The sequence below is a fragment of the Diorhabda carinulata genome, chromosome 1 (genome assembly GCF_026250575.1).
Source record: "Diorhabda carinulata isolate Delta chromosome 1, icDioCari1.1, whole genome shotgun sequence".
Lineage (NCBI taxonomy): Eukaryota > Metazoa > Arthropoda > Insecta > Coleoptera > Chrysomelidae > Diorhabda > Diorhabda carinulata.
This window is the reverse complement of record NC_079460.1, coordinates 10,153,832-10,166,826: the sequence shown is the minus strand read 5'-3', so window position 1 is coordinate 10,166,826 and position 12,995 is coordinate 10,153,832. Positions and strand designations below refer to the sequence as shown.

The window sequence follows — 12,995 nt, the reverse complement described above, 5'->3', positions numbered from 1 at the left end:
GCTGGAGGTTACTCAACGCATTATGATTCAGTTGTAATGTTTGAATACGCCCATCAAAACGGTATCATTCTTCTGCATGAGGATAAATCAAAATGCATATGGTTTATTCACAAGACTATCGTTTGAGATTGTTGAATAAAATGCTGAAAAAGGCAGCTTCAACAGATAACGCTGTTTCTGGATTTGGGAGTATTTTCATTTAACCCAGCAGTTTTACCGGATTATCTATACATCCACTTTGACTTGCTTCTTCAAAACATAATGTCTATTAGTCTAAACATATGTTAATGAACATTAGTAGGTAATAGCAGGTACATATGCTGATCAATGGACGGCTTACATACCGAATTTTCAAAGACATCATACCTATTTCACAAAAATAAGCTTGAAAACGTAACAAACAGATAAACAGATGGAGAAGATGAAAAATATTACATGATATGTGTGTGTGTATGTGATCGAAGTGTGAAGTCGAGTAAAACAAATGTTATCAAACCCAGAGAGACAAAAATGATACAAATTAATATCATTGATATTATTTATGTGATATAAAAATTATAAACAAACAAAACGATGTAGACAACCGTGTTAGATCCAGTGTTTTATGTGTGGCAGATGGATATGTTCTCCATATGTGGTAAGAAGAACAGAACAAACAAAAGTTGAGCAAAATGAATTTCAAGACAAGGCACATACCTATTTTTTTTACTAAGTTATCATACTATACTTATCTACAAACTTTTGTTTTTCTTTTATATTCTATGAGCCTAATTAGTGTTTATTACAATAAGAAAACATTTTCGATTGTAACAATAATAATTGTTTATGTCACCTTAAATAAAGTGTCGTATCCTTAAAGAATGTACTCTGCAACTTTTGCTTGTTCCCTGTATACTTATATGGATATATATATTTAAATGAACGATAGTTAAATTAGAAATTTTATACGTTTTTTAAAAGTGATGATCACATTTAAAACCCGTTATATGCGACAAAGCAAATTAAGTAATGTTAGACTTGACAAAGGATAGTACCTACAGACTGTGTATAAACACTCTAGAGTAGCTGTAAAATGACTAAACAAAGTTGGCTGTATGGCCGCCCATGGTCGACAGGTGAAGAAGTGGTTGAAGTGGTATCCCGCCGACAACAGAGCAAGCGCAGCCCGGCTGAATTCTGCACCACGATAAACAAGAGAACAGCTGCCGATCCCTTGGGAACCGAGAATGGAGCAAAGGAATCGGGAACAACAGAGCTGGCCCCTCCCCTAACCCGGCCTCTCTCCCACTCTTATTGGCCGGCGCCGTAAGCGATTCACGTTATTGGTGGAGGATGTGTCCTTATACTGCCTCTTCTCATAGTCCTCATTCTTGGTCCACAAATTATGCAAATCGACTTCTTCTATCTGCTTACCTTCTGCTGCCACCATCAGGCACTGTCTTGTTTGCGCTTTTTCCAAATTTAGAAGGGGCAAAGTTCACGTTACCATCGGCTGCCAAACAGCCAGCTAACAGTTAGCCCTTTGAAGTCAACCGACGGATAACCTCATTGGATTTGATTCGTTTATAAAAAAAATGTTCTAAAAGTGTGGAAGATAATATGAAAATGTGAATAAAAAAGTATTGTGACTGTGGCATTTAGTGAATCATTAAAACAATTATGTTTGTTTGCTGTATACCGGAAAATTGAATTTATTCAAATAGGAATTATACGACTTTATTCGTTAGGTAGGTAGGTCAATAATATACTTAGTTTCATTATTTTAGGTTGTCTTTACTTTCCTGGGTGACAACCTATTTAAACGGTTAATTAGTGTATTATAGGATATTCATCCTGTATTGTTTTTGAAGCACTTTTATCATTATCATTCGTAAACATGAATATTTCAATAAAATACCATTTCATGTATTTTATTTGAAATATAATTTATATTAAACTATTTAGTCAATTTCTGGAACAAAACTATCTACAAGGAGCGCTCAAAAAATAATTTCCAAATTAACACTTTTTTCAACATAGTTATTAGTTAAAACATTTCACAAAGTCCAATATGCCTTCTTTAAAATTATGCAATTTGGAATTTCTATTCATATTTTATGAATTTTCTATAAAGTATAGTGAAATATATCTGAATTATTATTTCGAAAACAAAAATACGAAATTAAATATTAACTATCTATGATTTGATTTTGATAGGTTGTATTCGTTATTTTTCATCATATAGTTTTTTGTATGTGATAAATTATTCAAGCATTTCGAAAAAGATTTAGGAATATGAATTATAAACCGCCCAAAAACATTCACCCCACATTCGCAAGTTATGTGTGTATTTTTAGATAAATGAAGATTTTCCAAAAACGTAAATATCTTATTCATAAAATGGCGATCATTATTGTCGCATATAATAACAGCCTCGTTTCTTCACTTTTCTTCGTTGTTTGTTTGTTTGTTTGTGAGTGAATTTGGAATATCGATACACAATTTTAAGGTACTTTAAAACCACAAATCACTTGGAAATTGGAATTTAATCAATATTTCTATCACATGTCATTTCCAATATTGAATTTCATGAATTTCAAGTTTTTACAAGAATTTATAGAACTTAAAGCCTCCGCAAATCTTAACAGATGAATACATAAAGTATTCGAAAGCTCGGAAAATACATTGAAGTTAGTTCACTTTGGTGTTTCATTGCCACGTTCCCAATAAAAAACCGCTTTTATATATATATATATATATATATATATATATATATAAATTTCTTTCATTTCTTCTTTTTTAAACGTTTGATATATTAATGTTTCTAAAAGTTCTTGATTTTAGGTCTCTTTTGTTTTAGCTGAAGTAAGTCGAAATTAACTTTTAGTAGTCTTTTAAAAATTATCAAAAAAAAACTAATTTTAAAACAGAAGAGACCCAAAATCAAGAACATTTAGATGCTTTAATATATCAAAAGGTCTAAGAAATTAAAGAAATATATATATATATATATATATATATATATATATATATATATACCTAGGATTATTTTTATTTTTACTTGGTTGCCTTTTTCCCATTCATTTTCATTAATAATAACAAAAAAATCAATAATAGTGTCCAATGAAAACCACTGCAAAAATGCTGTCGTTTTTTTTGCTGTAAATTGAAACATTTATGCAGTTATTATTAAATTTCAATTTACAGAGTTTCTAGTGAACAACAATCAAAACATTCCAGAAATTTGAAGTGAAACATTTATATTTTCATCAACAGGTCGAGGTGAATATCAGTATATATTAGTACATTTACGCAATTTTAACAGAATCATCGAAACATTTTCTAACAATGTAGAAGGTAAATTAAATTCATTATACTGACTTATTAATAGAAGAGAATGTTTAAAATATTCATTTTTATATGGTGTTTATATTTATGTATTTTATTTTAAAGATTTACATAACACGGCCATGAAATCCATCATAAAAATAAAAAAAATAGTTCCAAATATTATGAGATGTTGATAATAATGTAGAATATGAAAACATTTTTGATTAATTTGGCTGCATTTTTGGTGGGCGAGGGAATTTGTGGGAAATGCCCCCTTAAATACAATGTTAGATAGAAATTGTTCGCCCCCCCTTTAATTTTGTGAAGACACATAATACAGAAGGTTAGATTGGGATGGAGAAATGAAAATTTGCCTGATACAATAATCGTAACAAATATTTAATACATACGTAGTAGTAACAAAAACAAAACAAAATTAAAACAAGATTAATTTTTCAACTATTTTAAATAGTTGCCAACAAGTGAACTAATTAATGTAGAATCAGCTTGTAGATAAAATAAAGCTTTTATTTTCTTGTATCTATCAAAATTAATACATAGTTTTATGAATCTTTGAATCCTACTTAGACGTTCAAGCCCATTTTATATATTTCTAATAAACACCTACATTAAATATTTCATAATATTTCACAAGATAATGATATTTGTAAAATGAACTTTCCGAACATTGACTGGTTAATGGCCAATGGTTCATCATAAACAAAACCGGAAAGCCAAAGAATAACTTATTGTTTATGCTGGCGGTGAGATCAGCATTATCTTTCTCTATTTTTTTAATTACACTACGGAAGATTACCGTAATGAAAAAAAATGTGGAAATTACATATTCACTCTAAATCAACACACTAAAACCAGATTTATAGAATGCTGGTAATCTTATAATTGGAGAAAGATGAAGTTTCAACACAATGTGTTGCGACTGCCTCTTTACCACTCGGACTTTAATCCGATTGAGCTATTTTAGGCATCACTGGTATAATATGATCTCTTGATATTAGATACGTTCGACAGCTATATGATCATTTTTTTGATGATTTCAAAAACGTGATCAGGCTATAACATAGAAAGGATCTTTTATGGACGCAATGGACTTTTTTTACGAATGTGAGCGACAGTTTCCAAGTAGCAGGGATATTGACATTTCATAGGCTACTTTTGTCATTTTCTTTCAAGATGATTGTAAAAAATACGTACATAACCAAATATGGAAATTAACTGCCAAATATCATAATTTATATCTATTATTTTCTAACCAGTTTCTAACTTTTTTACAAAATTAATCCATCAACGCCCTAGTCACACACAGTTTGTGTTTCATTTTTTTTTTCGAATACTTTCTGGTACAGACCTGTGCATAACGGTGGCTGGTTCCGTTCTCGTTCTGTTAACGTCATTTTATCGAATAATTGGTGTTACTGTTTTGCTCAATACATCTATTCCTTTTTTGACAAAGTCTACCGCCTATAATTCTTTGTAGATTCATATTTTTGCAAATTATCAAAGTGTTTGTACAATTTTTTAAAATATTATTTTACAGGAGCAGTTCTGTGTGTAATATATAATGATGTACGACAAAGAATTACTTGTAATTGTTAATTAGAAACTTGCTTTAAGGTTTTAAGATTATTTTTTGGCACATCTATTTCGATGAAATAGATTTATTAGGTTTGCATAATTGCAATCAGACATTGTTGATGTTGAAGATGCACCAAATTCTAAAAGACCAGTTGGACCTGATAGCGACACAATAAAAGGATTTATACTCCTAATTACAACCCAGAAAAATAGCTACGAGATTGCATTATAAAACTAATTTTATACTGAAACGTGGAATGGCTATCTATAACAATGTTCAGCACAATACTAGTTCTGGCTATTAAATAACTAGACTGGTTACGAAAAAGGGTTTTATTATAAAGATTATTCTACATTCGAATGCTCCCCTTCAATATATTGCTCTGCCCTCACCACACACCTTTCCATACGTTTTTTCCATTGATCGAATCAGTGCTGGAAGTCTTCTTTGGTAGGTGCCTTTAGGAGCTCTACCGTTTTTTGCTTTATCGCTTCCATCGACTCAAATCGGGTCCCTTTTCAAAGCAGACCGTTTTCTAACCTTTCAAGTAAATCTGAGCAGACCCGTTGAAGCAAGAGCTTCTGGTCAGGAGTCGGATTTTTTGGCACCAATTGTGTAATTCCTCGTGTAAAAATTTTCTAACCGTTTCTTTATCGGCGCTTACAGCCTCGGCAATCATCCGATGCTCATTCGACTATCTGCACACACAAATTTGGTTGATTTTGGTCACTGTTTCCGGAATTGAAACAATCACAGGGCAACCTGGGCGCTGGTTATCTTCAGTTTTCTCTCGGTCTTCACTAAAACGCTTACACTCACACACTCAGTCGGAGTTTTTTTCAATTTAATGAGAAATTTGAGATTGATACGTTACTCATGTTTTTAGTCACACATGTTGAGAAAAAAACACGTTCGTTTCAAACCTCTACTGCACTAATACTATAATAGTGACGGAAACGTATTTTGGGACGTGCATCGACAAGTTATCTAGATACCCAACGCTCTACTCGTTTTTTATCCCACCCGAGTAGTGCGCCCTCTAGGCGCGCAGTCGCTTTATTTAATAACCAGACCTCGGATACTTATAATGGTGTAAGATGAACCAAAATGAAGAAAACGTCTCAATTTATTTCTGGTTCAGTCAATGAATACTGAAATATACTCAATTAGTTAAACAAATTAAATGCTTTTCTAACACAGAAAAGGTCAAAATTGATCAATATATGAAATATAAAACCTCATGAAAGTACTTATAATGATTAGCTATTGAATTTACAGCTTAAATTGGGTATTCTACCACTATTACCATATTCTTCATATCTAACACCTAGTCAATAAGTTGATTAATTTGTTGTCAGTATTTAACAATTTTTCTCGAGCGTGGTTTTATGGTAATGTTCACCAGATTGGAAAATGAAATCAACTTTATTCCTCATAATAACAACTTCTCTATTAACCTAATAACTTCAATAATAAATTTAATGTAATATGATATCTATAATCTAAGTAAATACAATAAACTTCAAGCGTGAAATTTATAAATGTACGAAATTTGTGATACTTATGCATTTTCCTGTGTGCCCTTTTTGATATCGCGTGATATACTTAGTTTTTAGTCCTCACACATGTCATATCATGATTACCATTGTCAACGAACTAATAATTCTAAATTCAAGGGGCTGTGAAAAATGATAATCATTATTTGAAGTATTAATTTCTAGTTGTTGGAATTACACGTCTCTAATTCTGAGGTTTTATTGTAACAAACTGGAAAACTCAAAAACTTATAAATGAAATATAATGCCGCGTCTCATAGTAGTAATTAAACGATTGTTACCAACTAATTAGCTACTTTTAAATTGTAAAGAGTAATTTCACAAATTTCTTATATAAAAAAAGTTCCGTGCCATCATAGCGTTAAACGAAGAAGTTGACAAAATTGTTTTGTAGACAATAAAAGCCTACTTCATTTTGAAAAATTTTATAGAGAAACAGAAATCTGTGCATGGTAAGCTCAAAGATATGAAAAACGTTTTCAAATTCTTAACATGGAATTAAACACTTCAATTTTAGAATATGAATGCGTTATTCGTATTTGTCAGTTGAGAATTGAGTAAACATATGTTTAATAATATACATCATAGAGCGGATAACACCATAAGAAAATAACTCCTCAGAACAAAAAAATTCGAATTATACCTTATCCGATGTGGAAAAGAAGACGTAGTGAGATGAGCAAACAGAAGAAGAGAGTGAAAAGACCGGATAAAAAAATGACCTTGATTGCATGGACGATCACCTTTAAGACGGTATTAAAGATGGTCTCCATTATCCCAACTCTTCCTAGAAAGCCCTTGAAAAAACACAAGACTTAGTCTAACGTACGAAATATTTATCGAAGAGTTAAATGTCTATATTTTGGATCCAGGCTTCTTTTGAACAAATAACTATGAGTTAATATTCTCTTGCCAAATAGTATGTGCAAGACTGTTAAGTTTTGCGTTTTTATCGAACTTCCTATTAATTTTTCACAAGAAATAATATACATATCTAATATAGGTACTTTTTATCGAACAGTACTATAATGTACCAAACGAAACGAAACTCTATTTCAAAATGTTCAATATAAAAATCAGTATCAATACCTACACAATGTAACATCGATCTTGATATCAAAGCTTATAATAAAATTCAATTGATTCAATCATTCCTCCACTGACCATTCCCCTATACATCAAAATCTAATGTTCGGTTTTGAAATTTGGTTTTCCATAATCTACGAGTTAAATCTTGAACTGACGTACAACGGAACAGACATTGAATTGAAATTAAAATATTTCACTAAAAAATATTAACCAAAATCATTATGGAATAATTTAGTAATTGTAAATTTCTTGTGCTTGATGTTTCAACTTAAGCTGAACAGTGATTCTGGTAGTTTATGTACGTGGCTTTCGCGATTCATGTTCTTTTTGTTCTTTTTTTGGTTATGCTTGTATATTTCAATTCTTTGCAAATGTATACTTGATTAAAAAGTTATAAGGTTTTCTTTAAAAAGTATGAACATAATATTCTGATGCTGATCATACTAGCGTATATAATTATTTTCTGAGCTTCACATTATCTAGTGTGAACTTTCTTGACTCAAAAAATTATTATTGTGTCTGTTATCATTTATATACATGGGGAATCAATAAAATTCATTTCAGAAATAAATAAATTGCAGTAAAATTAAGTTGCATTAGCCATGGTTTTCCGGAAAATTTTTAATGTATTTTCTATTTATAAAAATGCGCAGAAAGGGATTCAATGGGGTTCTGATTATCATTCATTGCTTCCTCTATTCTTCTTGTTATGAAAATATTGCGAAATGTCAAAGATATCGAATATATTTAGTTAAAAATGGAGGAACAAATATTTATGCTAGCGTTAAACAATTTTATAATTTGTTATTATACTAAGAAAAAAGTTTTAACGAAAACCGAGTCTTGGATCTAATCGTATATGGATTGAGTAAACTTTAGTTGTTTTCAGAAAATCGGGAGGAGAGACGAAAAAAAAAAGTAATTTTGAAGTGGAGTCATTTTAATGGGTTCTTCACACCATTTAGTAGTTGTTTTAATTTCTAGTCGTTTATTTGAGTATATTCTAATCTTAAATATAGAAAAATAATGAAAAACGATAGCCTGTGGACAAAAGTTACACCTTCTGCAAAAATATTCCCATAATTAGTAATCGTGAGTATACCTACATTTGATTACAACATCGAAATCATGCAACAGTATTATACGGCAGGGTGAAACGCTGCAAAATGATAGCAGTTAACTATGTGCGCCCTTAACATGATGGCAATAAAATTAAGTTGTGGGCGGTAGTAATTTAAAACAGGGAAATAAAGTGGATGAGTTTTGAAAGCCTATATATTATCAGTTAGAATTATTACCACGAATGGGTTTACTTTACACTTACACTTACTCGTGAAGTTTTGCGACAAAACAGGAAACTATAACTTTTTAATTCCCGGACTCTTGTAAGTTATTATATTTCTGTTTAAGTTAGAGTTATATATCAATTTAATTTAGTGTTTCAAAGAAGAATAAAATTCTACGTCCCAGACTTCAAACTAGCAAATTTAGTAATTAAAATATTTTGTTTGAAATAATTAGCATATTTTGTCTATTTTAACAAATACATTTTTTTTGTATATTTAACACACCTACAGTTTCAAACCTCATGCAAATTCAAAGGCGTTGTGCAAATTATTATTTGATATTTTATAAATTACCAAATCAATGAAATTTCATTTCCAAATCGAATAAAAAATTATTCTTTTATTCTGGTGATATTATTTATTTTTAAGAATTTATTTTGCGACAACTGTTTTTTGTTGTTGCAATTCGTGTTCAAAATCCTTCTCAATTGATGATAACTAAAACAATACTTTTAAAACAATAGGCCTCTTAAAAAGTAATATAGTTGGTGTATTATTTGAAATGTAAATATTGATTGGTTAGAAAATGCTAGTGCTTGAAAAATAAAGGTCTGGAAATGATTGTAAAAGCTTCCAGCAGCCCCGATTTGCTTTTGTTTTTGATATCGAGTGCACTCTAACTTTCTTCAGCTGTTTTCAGAGGGTCGTTTTTAAGTATGTAGAATACTGTAGTGTTACGACTCATATTGTGAAAATACATTACTTGTCTATTCTTTTAGGACTAAATTAATATTAATATATGCAAAACAAAAATAAAAGAAATATATTGTAACTATATTTTATTAAAATTCCATCATCAATTTTTTACTATCTTTGTTTTGTATTTTTGTATTAGAAATTTATTAACGATTTCAATCGAAGCTTTATCATTATTTATTAAATCTGATTGGAGCAAAAAAACAAATTCTATGTCAAAGGGAGGTTATTTTTGAGAGATAACTACGGGCGATAGACATCTAGTTTGTTGCGGATAGTGTCGAGTGTTAAGGTTCGTATTCAGCTCCATACCTTTGGATAAAAGCAACAAATATAATAAATTAATATCTTCTTAATTAACCGGAATCGTTTTTCTTTTGTTTGATTCTTGAACTAATTTTTCTAAATATATCAACCGGCTCGGTGTCTGGATTGCTTTCATTTTTTAGAGACATCCATTACACAAAAAGTTCGAATGTAAATGTTCAACTTTCACTCAAGAAACTGCATCAATGACAGTCCATTCTATTTCAAAATATTTTATCCTGAATAATCGAACACGCAAGGCACACATACGAGAATGGTCCCAGAAGTACCTGGCCCAACAGAGAAAGCAGAAAAATTTTGGAAAAAAATATATTTATTTTTCAACGTAATCTCCTTTTACCTCCATACACTTTTCCCAGCGATGTTCAAAACGTTCGATACTCCTTTTATAATATGATTTGTCAAGCTCCTCAAATTAGCCATCAACTGCCGACATCACCTCTCCATTGTTGGAAAATCTTGACTAATGAGCCATTTTCTCAAGTCTGGGAATACGAAATGATCCGAGGGGATTAAATCTGGCGAAAAGGGTGCATGAGATAGCAATTCAAACTTCAATTCATTAATTTAAGCCATTGGAATAACAGATTTGTGAACTAGTACATCGTCTCGATAGAACATTACTTTCTTCTTAGTCAAATGCGGCCGTTTTTGCCGTTTTTGATTTCTTTGCTCAAACATTGCGATAGGTTCCCACAATACTCTCCGTTGTTAATTTTTCCTTTTTCAAGATAGTCAGTGAAAATTATCCCAATTGTTTTGATTGTAATTTTGTTTCGGGTGTGAAATTATGGACCCACGTTTCATTCATAGTTATAAACGGTGCAAAAATTCTGCTTTATTATTGTGAAACATTCCCAAACACTCGATAGAAACATTTTCATGACTCTATTTTCGTTCCATTGTGAGCAAATGCGGCACTTATCTTGCGCACACCTTTCTCATATCCAAATTTTCCTACCTATGTCTACCTAAATACTTACTATGTCTGCTAGCTCGTGCACTTTCAGGCGACGATCATCCAGTACTGCTTTGTGGATTTTCTATAACATTTCCTTCATATGGTCCACCACTGCGATGCTGGTTTTCGCAGGTGGTATGGACTCGTTTAAACTCTGCTACTCAATATTGAATTGTTGACAAGGATCAGTGTCACCCAGAGTAGAATCTAGTAAAACTTTTCATATTGGTTGCGCTAATACCTTCTAAATTAAAGTATTGTATCACATAACGATGACCAATTTTTTCCATGTTCACAAATTCACTGAAAACGTTCACTATTGATGGCTGCCAAAGAAATAGTAAACGACATGGCGTCGAAACAGATGCTATTGAGATTGTATACTTCCTAATACAGTGGTATTTCTTAAGCAACTTCAGGGCAGGTACTTCTGGGACCATCCTTGTATACAAATATATCAAATACATAGGCCTTATTTCATACTCTAACCTTTAAGAGGAGATTCTTTCAACGAAACCAAATTTACTAATGAAGAGGAAAGTGGAAAAGCTGCAAACACCTCTAAAAAATTAACGTGGCCTCAAGAATATGAAACTATCAGAACATAATTCTCTGAATTAGCAGAAATTATTGGAACCAATAAAAAGTTTCAGCAATATCTTTTTTTTTAAAGTAACAATCGCATTATCTGTGTAATCAAGAAAGCACTAGAAAGTAGTTTATAGTTTATAAAAATAACTCTAAATTCTTCGTTAGAAATTTGACAGGAAACTATCTATTGAGAGACGGGTAGATTGCAGCTTTCAAGTATGGTCTAGGATGGTGCAGAGCAACGAGTACAAATATTAATATCACAACAAAGTAATTTATTTGAATTTAGTTTTTAGTTGTTGCCTCTGGTAGGCGATGGAAGGAGGATACCGTATCCGAATTCGAAGCGATTATCTTAAACTATCCAATAGTATTGGATCATCCTTTTTCACAATTTCAAACTCCACACCACCTGCAAAAAATTAGGATTTCTTTGCTTATCATTCTCTCCCAGAAATTTTCTCGTAGGTACCTTTGTCCATCCATCGTACTACCAATTCGAAATTCGGAATTTGACTTCGAAAAATAAATTTGTTATCTGTATCCGTTTAGATATACTACATAATAATAATAAAGCGTAATTGAATGCTCCGATTATTCAGAATAAATAATGTACAATTGTTTTTCTAATACCAAAAAAGAAAACGATCGAGCTTTCCAGTATCTGATCCGCAATTATAAAATTTTATCATTCAGCAGACTGAACAGATTCTCAATAACCTAAACATGAATATGTAACACTTATCATTACGGTACGTGAACTGAACTGTTCTACTGGATCCCCACTTTCTGACTTTTCTATATTATCTGTAGCGTTACGTGTTTGCCGTACCTATTTGATTGGTAGATTCAAACGCATAGAATAGAGTGTTAAATTGCTATCACAATAATATTTTTATTTTGAATGTACCGTTAATTCGCTTTTAGAACATGTTTGTTTGCTTAAATACATTTTAAAATAAAAATTTTGAGACGAGATTAGCTTCAGTTTTGGAACATTATTAGCGCCAAAAATACACCAAGGTGTGATATTTCAGCTAAGTATTGAAAAGCTGATGATAAAAAATCTTATTTATGGATACGTTAAGGGCAGGTTTTAGAAGACGTATTGCAGAAAATTTCGCCCACTAGAAATTTCTAGAATATTTAAGATTAATCGAAGGCACGAGGAAGGATTCCGTGTTAACCTGAAAGGTGGTCATTTGAAGAAGAATAAGACAAATTTATATTTGAATATACCTTGGATAAAAAATATGCTATGTACCTATTTATCTTTTATAAATAGGAGTAATATAGTTGGAATATATTTTCTTCTACTCTTCAACGATATATAGGACATTGATAAGAACCAAGATCATAAACAATTATTCAAGCACAAGTGAGTTAACAAAAAAAAATAAATATATCGATTTGAGTCAATGCGTAGTATTTTTTATTTAGAAATATACAGTATGTAAATGCCAGTGGGAATAAATTCATTATAAATTGACTTTCTTCAACGTCATCCCTATTTTAAATCCCCT

At 31.1% G+C, this 12,995-nt stretch overlaps 1 protein-coding gene across 1 annotated transcript in view; it reads left to right on the top strand.

Annotated features, from left to right (window-relative positions):
* The first annotated feature begins 1,393 nt into the window (after positions 1-1,393).
* The window catches only part of LOC130892328 (fez family zinc finger protein 2-like), a 39,397-nt gene continuing 27,795 nt past the window's right edge, over positions 1,394-12,995 (top strand). Inside the window, exon 1 of the mRNA XM_057797711.1 lies at positions 1,394-1,727. The gene's annotated coding sequence lies outside the window, so the exon portion shown is untranslated. The remainder of the gene's footprint in view (positions 1,728-12,995) is intronic.